A 9,277-nucleotide genomic window follows, 5' to 3' on the forward strand; every position below is an offset into this window, starting at 1 on the left:
GAACACCTGTAACTAAGGCTAAATAGATAGATATGTATAACAATCACCAAAATCCACAAATCAGTGATGCCTTTATTGGGCCAACCAAAATGCACCAAATACATGATGCAAGCTTTCAAATTACCACCAGCTTCTTCATCAGACAAAGGTGTTAAAATCATGCAGGAGAAAGAAAAATATGCCTATGCAAAAGTTACAGGTCTACATTTTGTCAAGATATTGTTGATATACTTGTTCGCAGTAAAGATGGTATGGAGGGATATCCATGCAGGCAGAGACCGTTCCTTTTGGCCGTGTGGTCTTTGGGAAACAAAGAGTCTTATCAAAGTCCAGGAAATAAAATCCAAACTCCATTCACATCAAAAAAGATCCTCCCTTTGAGATCCACCTTTGCCTAATGAAGAAGCCAGTGGAGCTTCAAAAGTTTGCATCATGTATTTTGGGCATTTTGTCCCCATAAAGGCATTTGGGAGATTGGAAGTTGTTATACTTTGCTTCATGGTCAACATGGCTACCCTTGGATGTGTTTCTAAATAGACCTGTTGCATTTCTTCCCTTCATCTCGTAAAACATTTGCATTTCCACATAGAGGTTTAAGGGATGAAATGCTTCTTACATCGCCTTGTCCTTGTCCTCCCAGGACTGCTCATCTTTTCTTCCTTTCTGTTCTCTAAACAAGAAATTGAACAGCAGTGTGGCACTGTGGTTTGAGCATTGGACTAGGACTCAGAGGAAGACAGCAAACCTTTGCCTTTAGGGAATGCCTTAGGGTCACCCTAAGGCACACAACAACAATAAACAATAAATTACCTGCCTCCATTGTATATGGACAGCTATTCAAGATAACCATCTTGGATTAGTATAGATTAGATTAGAGGAGTATAGCTATGAGTAGACTGGGCAAAATGAAGGCATTGCTTCCAAATAATTCTGCCTGGAATTTTCCTCCCATCCGCAAATTCTTAGCATTGCAGTAATTTAAAACATAAGTTGAGCTTTCAGAAATGCAGTTTAGACACACAAAAGGCAGGCATGGTGACCAAGGGAATGCCAAGACAGAAAATACCCAAGTTATAGGTATAAAGGATTTTGATGCTAGGAATTTAGAGGAGTGCAGGAAAATTTCATTGGTGGGGCAATACCTTCATGCCCCTCATGCCTATTGTTTGTGCCTTCAAGTCATTTCTAATTTATGGTAACCCTGAGACAAACCCATTATGTTTTTTTCTGGGGCTGAGAGTATGTGACTCATCCTACATCACCCAGTGAGTTTCCATGGCTGAGTGAGGAATCGAATCCTGATCTCAGAGTCATAGTCCAATGTTCAAACCACTACACAACACTATTACAGCACCTGTATCCCTGGGTTAGTTACTTCTTCATACCTTACAATCCCATTACAGGATGGTTTCTACTCTTTAAATAAATATCTTGAAGATGAAGCAAAGAATAGTTCAGAAAGAAACAGTGGGTACCATAGTGGGTAATACTAGGCAAGCTTGTCAGCCTAACTGAGCTTGCAGGCTTGTCTTGACAGTGCTTGACAAGGAAAATACAGCTGAGTAGTTCTGTCAAAGGAGCCAGCATGGCAAAGTGGTTTGAGTGTTGGACTAGATCTCCAGGAGATCAGGGTTCAAATCTCTCCTTGGCTGTGGAAACCATCTGGGTGACCTTAGACAAATGACACTGTCTCGGCCTCAGAGGAAGGCATAGGCAAAACCCCCTGAAAAAATCTTGCCAACAGATTTTTATGACAGATTAGCAGTTTAGGAAAGGATATTTAGAATTCTTAGCTACAGAACTATAATACCTTGCCAAACTAAAAACCCATGTTTCGCTAAGAGGCAGTCATGGGACTTAAAATGGAGTCAGGAAAGCCACATGGTGTAGTGGTTTGAGATTGGAACTGTGACTCTGGAGAACAAGGTGCGAATCCCTGTTCCACCATGAAACCCAGGGTGACCTTGGTCAAGCCACACACTCTCAGCCTCAGAGGATGGCAATGGCAAACCCTCTCTGAATAAATTTGCTGAGAAAACCTTGTGATGCTTAAACAACTTGAGGCACACAACAACAGCAACAATAAAGTCTGAAAGGGCTCCAAGAGGGACTAGACAATTTATATGCTAGAAATGATCTTGAGTACAATTATGGATCCTGGTACAGGGAAAGAGGTAGGTTTGCCAAATCTCAGCACCAGGTCCAGAATATCCAGTTTTCATGGCTCATCTCTAGGTGAGAGATAAGGATGCAAATACAATTTACAAGGTTTAATTGATTTGTTGCTGTAATGTGTAGGGTTTCATGGAAGTCTATGTATTTACACATAGTTAGCTTCCTCCTTCCCCGTTGTGGTGGCATGAGGCTCATCTTCTGCTCTTCTCTGTATCCACCTTGCTAGAAGCATGTATGCTAGAGCAAATGTTCCCCATCTCCCATCCTTGCCACTTTGACCAGTGTGGCCCTGGCTATCATGTTGAGTTTTGTTTTAGGTTGCATCAATAAAAGTATAGTGTCTAGATCAAGGGAAGTAATAGTGCCACTCTATTCTGCTTTGGTCAGACCCCACCTGGAATATTGTGTTCAGTTCTGGGAACCACAATTTAAAAAAAGACATTGAGAAACTGGAGTGTGTCCAAAGGTGGGTGACTAAAATGGTGAAGGGTCTGGAAACAATGTCCTATAAGGAACGACTTAGGGAGCTGGGGATGTTTAGCCTGGAGAAAAGAAGGTTAAGAGGTGATATGATAGCCCTGTTTAAATATTTGAAGGGATGTCATATTGAGAAGGAAGCAAGCTTGTTTTCTGCTGCTCCAGAGAACAGGACCTGGAACAATGGATGCAAGCTACAGGAAAAGAGATTCCACCTGAACCTTAGGAGGAACTTCCTGACAGTAAGGGCAGTTCAACCTCTCCTTGGGAGATCTTTAAACAGAGGCTGGATGGCCTTCTGTCAGGGATGCTTTGATTGAGAGTTCCTGCATGGCAGGGGGTTGGACTGGATGGCCCTTGTGGTCTCTTCCAACTCTACGATTCTATGATTCTATGACTGAAAAAGGGCAAAGGTAGATTTTTTGAGCCAGTGTGGTGTAGTGGTTTGAGTGTTGGACCCTAAGATTCTGTAGGCCTGGGTTTGATTTCCTTCTTGGCTATGATCTTGGCCAAGTTGCATGCTCTCAGCCTCAGGGGAAGGCAATGGCAAACTTCCTCAGAACAAATCTTGCCAAGAAAACCCTATGATGGGTTCACCTTAGGATTGCCATAAGTCAGAAATGACTTGAAGGCACAGAACAACAAAGTTTTTTGAAAGCAAGTTGGGTTGGAACTAATTCTTTTAGGGCCTTTTCGGCCGTGGCGCCCTCTCTATGGAATGGCTTACCTGAAGGGATCCGTCTTAGTGGATCAGTGGAAGCCTTTAAGAAGGCTTTAAGAACTCATCTCTTCCTTCAAGCCTTCCCTCCTAATTCCGTTTAAGAATATATTCCCCTGTCGATGTATAGTTTCTATGATTTTTCATTTTAACAATGTCATTGGATGTTTTTAAATTTTACTCGCATTTAATCCATTTTAATTATGTACTTTTAAGATGTGGTTTTTACTGTTCTTATTGGCCTGTTACAGACTGCCAAAATAAAGCTGCTTCGGGTCTCTTTGGAGGTATGCTATTTAAATGATGCATGGGTCCTAAGAGTCCGGAGGTCGCGCCAAAGCCACACTCCATTCCTAAGCACTGGAGTGCAGCTTTGGTGCAGCTTCTGGATTCTTAGGATGCATGCATCATTTAAACAGCATACCTCTAAAGAGACCTGAAGCAGCTTTATTTTGGCAGTCTGTAACAGGCCCTTGTCTGTTTTTAACAATTTCTGTACACCGCTTTGATCGTTGGAAAAGCGGTTAATAAATGAACAATTTATTATTATTATTATTATTACAGTATTATTATTATTATTATTATTATTATTATTATTATTATTATTATTATTATTATTATTATTATTATTATTTTAATATAATCAACTTTGAGTTGGAAAGGGCCATCTAATCCAACCACTTGCCAGGAATACACAGCTATAGCATTTTTGAAAGAAGTCACATGTGTGAGCAATAGGTTCAGAAACGTAATCTGAAAACCACCATCTGGTCCCCTGAATCTTAGTTACTTATTGCGAGTCAAAGCACAAAAGGATGGCATCACATCCTCTTTATAGTTTGCTGTGGCCATTCCAACCTTGTTGATTTTTGTTGTTTTGCTATTTCACCCCTGCCTGTGAAAATCTATGGCTTTATTGTGCCATTGCTTCAGTGTCCCTTGAGTCCAGAGAAAGGGTATCTAAATTGGTGCAATTTCTGTGTGGTGTAGGACTGTCATCAAACTTTTTATTGTTTTGATCTAAAGAGTAGTGTTGAAGAGGGAAAGCTAAATTCCCCAGGGCAGAAAAGAGAGCTGAGACGAAACAGAAACAGAGGTGACTGGGGAGGAGAAAGTGGGAAACAACTGAGAGACCATGGGGAGGTGGTTATGGAGATAGTTACTGTGTTGTTTCAAACAAAATAAAAATGGTTTGGAATTGATGATATCTTTTTATTGGACCGTTTGTGTTTGCAGCCTTGGATAGCAAGTCTGTGGGTTTCCTGCAATGGAGAGAGTCAATGTAATGTACAGTAATTCCCTTTGGAGAGTGGGGATGGTTTTGATGTGACAGGTTGCCAGGTCAAATCTAACTTCAACTCTGAATTGCAAGATGGTATTAGACCACTGATAGCTGCTCATCTGTAATATGAATATAACAACGATTGGCTATTTTATAGAATTACATTGGGATATATTAGCACCTGGAACAGGTTCTTGTACTGTACTGTTGTTGTGTGCCTTCAAGTCATTTCTGACCTATGGCAACCCTAAGGGGTTTTCTTGGCAAGATTTGTTCAGAAGAGGTTTGCTAGTGCCTTCCCCTGAGGCTGAGAGAGTGTGACTTGCCCAAGGTCACTCAGTCTGTTTCATGGCCGAACTGCGAATCCAATCCTGTTCTCTAGAGTCATAGTTCCACCACTCAAACCACAACTATACCATGTTATAGTGTATCTCTACCCCTAAAAGAATGGTGCTTCTGCTTATGGAGCAATTTGGGGAGAAGGTTGGAAGGGAGGAAAGGGCAAAACCAAGAGACATTTCCCCCCTCTTTGCCCTGTGCTTCCTGCCCTGTGTTGTTCAGCACTAGATAGCCAATACATCCATGGATGTTTTATCCTTAGATTCAACCATCCATGGCTTGAAAATGTTTAAAAACTATATAAATTGCAAAAGTAAACCTTGATTTTGCCATTTTTTATCACCATACTGCACCACAGTATTTATTGGGACTTGAGCATCCATGGATTTTGGTGTCTATGCCGGGTTCTGGAACTAAACCCCAGCAGATACCAAGGGCTCCACTGCCAAGTGAGATCAAATGATCCGGTGGTGAGATCAATAGATTCAGTGGTGTGATCAACTGATCCACTAGTGGGATCAAGGGATCCAGTGAGGAGACTTGTTGGTTATAGAAAAGCCAAAGGGGGGGCTTTTAATAATAATAATAACAATAACAACAACAACAACAATAATAATAACAACAACAACATTATTTCTATTCTGCCTCTCCCATAGGATTGAGGCAGTTTACATTATACATAAAGTATAATGTATAAAATTTATAACATATAATTCATACATTATAAAAAATAATCCCTCCATCCCCTCCCTCCCTAAACAACAATACAATATATTCCTACATGACAATAATAAAATACAGTTTTAGATCACTAAAACAATAAGAGACAGGAAAACGGCATCTTGGGATAATCAGTGGATGTCAGTGACTAGGGGCTTTTGGTGGAGAAGAAGTAAAGGTAACCTCAGACATACAAAGAAAACTCCATTGCACCAGGGCTGGGGTAAGCTGCCATTTCTGAACCTGTGTTTTTTTCTTTATTGCAAAAGAAGAGTGTATAAAAATACAAAGGAGAAAATCTTTAATTGCTCTTCCCTTTCTTGTCAAATATCTTCAAACAGTTCAGGAAGAAGGACTTTTAAAACCTCACTGTATGCCTGTTTAAATTTCAACCCTAATACAGAATCTTAATTATAAGCATTTAAAGTTTGGAACAAACACAACCTTCTACACACACACTAGCTTCCCTCCCTTCCCCCCCCCCTCTCTCTGTGTGTGTGTGTGGGACACATCCATATTCTGCATCTTCTGGAAGCTCACAGGGTCTTGGTCAGGCCATTGTTGGTGTGCTGTTATTGGTTTGTTTGTTTTTCTTTTAATTTACATACTTCTCACAATTTAAGAATATCTTTAAGTATATAGAAACTACTGCACTATTTTTATTCCAAGTTGATAGGCATTTACAGTGGCATCACTAGGGGGGTGCGGACAGTGGACCACAACAGGTGACACCACTGTTCTTCAAACACTTACATTTTGGCATTCATCTGTTTCCCTTTAAAATGCTTTAAGAGATGGTAGGAGTGGGATGAAGCTCAGTGAGAGGAGAAAGGAAAGGCCCCACATTTTTAAAAAAATAATATTTAAAAAGTCAAATTTCAAAATTTTAAATTAAAATAATTTTTTTTTGAAATTTTTAGACTTCATTTTAAAAAATCTTTAAAAACATCACATTTTAACCAAACCTCCACTCTGTATATGTAAATACATTTAGACTGTGCATATACTATTATTTTATGTCACAACTATTAGCATTACATTCAGTGATATATAGGAATTATAATTTACGAGTAACTTTAGTGCAAAAAAGGACTAGATGGCCCTTGTGTTGATTCCATGATTCTGTCTGGTGTGAAATGGGAGCAGATCAATGGGGGGTTGGGGTGGAGGGTCACACCATGAATTCTTACACTGGGTGACACCAACCCTAGGGGTGCCACTGCGCATTGATCCACTTAAATTTAATATTTGTATATAAAAATTCTAAAGACTGCCCCCCCCCCCCTGCAACTGCATCTAGGAGGCACGAAAGGCCTTCTCACCACCATTTTGGCCTCTCTGGGGCTATTTTACAGCAAGAAGTGACCCAGGAGTGAATTCCAGTTCAATTTCTGTTTTACTAAAGGCCTCTCAAAAGTTGATAATGGCCTACCCCCCCCCCAATTCATATATCCATTAGAGGACCTTTTTTTTGGGGGGGGGGAATAAATTCAAAACCATTTTTTGACCCCTGGAGATTGCTGGGGGTTGCATGTGGTGTGCCCATTCCTCATATATATGATGGTGGGTGTGATTAATTTTCAACACTGAAATAGCCAAAAATGCTATTATTACTATTACAAAGAGTTAAAGAATTTGATCTCGTGTATCCCCATTATGGAAAGCACTTTAGTGAATGTCCTGTTATAGGTTAGCCAATGCGTATAGTTGCCTCCTTTATCTTGAATTCAAAAATCCAAAATATTCCAAAATTCCAAATCATCCACATGGGTGGCTAAGATAGTGACTTCTTTGCTTTTATGATGGTTCAATGTACAAAAACTTTGTCTCATGCACAAAATTATTAAAAACATTGTGTATAAAATTACCATTAGGCTATGTGTATAAGTTGTATATAAAACATAAATGAATGTAATGTTTAGACTTGGGTCCCATCTTTTGTATTATGTATTTTGTATTTTGGAGCAAAACACTCCAAAATCCCAAACACCCCTGGCCCCAGAAGTGAGACTTAACCTGTATGCTATAATATATACAATAACATTCTTTCATGTAAAACATATTTTCCTTTTCCTTTTTCTTTTTGTATTAGAATATTTTGCTCTAATGAAAAGGCTGATTTTTTAAAATGATAGAACGATGCCACACTCAGAGCTTATACTGAATGCGTGCTTAGCTTAAAGTGGCTTCTCTGGTGAACTGGCAGCCTCCCCTTGCCAACCAGTAGTGGGATGCCTACACAGAAAAATGCAATATTCCCTACAGTGTGGAAAGTTAATTGCAATTCCTTTTGCATCTTACAATGGAAGAACAATGATTGGCAGTGGTAAAAACCACCTGTCTGGAAGTGGCCCTGGAAGCCTTCAGCAAGCAAGGCTTTCTCTACCTTTTCTCTCTTTTTTTGCTGCTAAGAGAGCATTTTCTCTTTGGCGTTCTGCTGCTATCCAAATGCCAGGATTCCAGGTGCCTTGTTGCAAGCCTTTATCAGCGGCTTGCATATGTGCAGCACTTCATTTTAATTAGCCTCAAGATCCAAGTCTCTGATGGAATAGCAGGGGTCCCTAATTATCTTCACAAACTAGTGATCTGCCCAGAAAATGAGGAATGAATAAGGCATTAGGCAGTCAGAGGCCAACAGTACAATCAAGGAGAAAAACTGAAGAAGTGGGAGATAAGGAAATCAGGGTTTTTTTTCAGTGACTTGTTGGATCTGAGTTTCAATCATCTTTGTGTTTATTAAAAATTGGGCAAATTTAAAAGATTGCTTGTCTGTCTTGGACATACTTGTGCAACATGTACATACTGGGATAATATTGTAGTTTATGAAGCCATTATTTTGATGGTTAGATTTATTTTCCCAATAGTATTTTCTCAACACCATACCTATTGAAAAAGTAAGTTGTTTGTCGTTATTAATGTGGTGGGATAGTGTACTAAAAACTGTTTGTTTATTTTAAATCTCATTGATATCTCCTCTCTGCTAGATGTACTGAACAGCTGGAATAAATGGACTGAAACTGCTTTTGGGGTTAAAAAAATAATGCCTAGTATACATGGTTATTAACCAAAGAAGAAAATTAAAAAGTTTCTGCCTGTTGTATTAACTCTTTGGGACCCTTAACAACTTCCTTTGGGGAAGGTTTGGTATTCATTGGCTGCATCTGCACTGTAGAAATAATCCGGTTTGACACCACTTTAACTGCCATGGCTCAATGCTATGGAATTCTGAGAATTGTAGTTTGTTGTGGCTCCAGAGCAGATGCAGCCATTGTCATAAACTTGTAACAGTTTCCTCTCTGATGTTTCATACTCTACAACTGTCTCAATGTGGCAGGGTTGATCCCAATTAATTCTCTACCGTGATAGTTAAAGCGCTGTCAACCTGCATTATTCCTGTAGTGAAGATGCAGCCTTGGTCAAGGAGAGACAGAGCAGGGCTTGGGGCCATACAGCTACTGAGCTGGCATGGGGGACATTCACAAAGAGGTAATGAATATCTCCTTGCTGAACACCCCTAAAAGTGCATATCCTGACAGACTGAACTAGCACCAGTCACTAAGAGGATT

This window comes from Sceloporus undulatus, chromosome 5 (assembly GCF_019175285.1).
Source record: "Sceloporus undulatus isolate JIND9_A2432 ecotype Alabama chromosome 5, SceUnd_v1.1, whole genome shotgun sequence".
In the NCBI taxonomy this organism is placed as follows: domain Eukaryota; kingdom Metazoa; phylum Chordata; class Lepidosauria; order Squamata; family Phrynosomatidae; genus Sceloporus; species Sceloporus undulatus.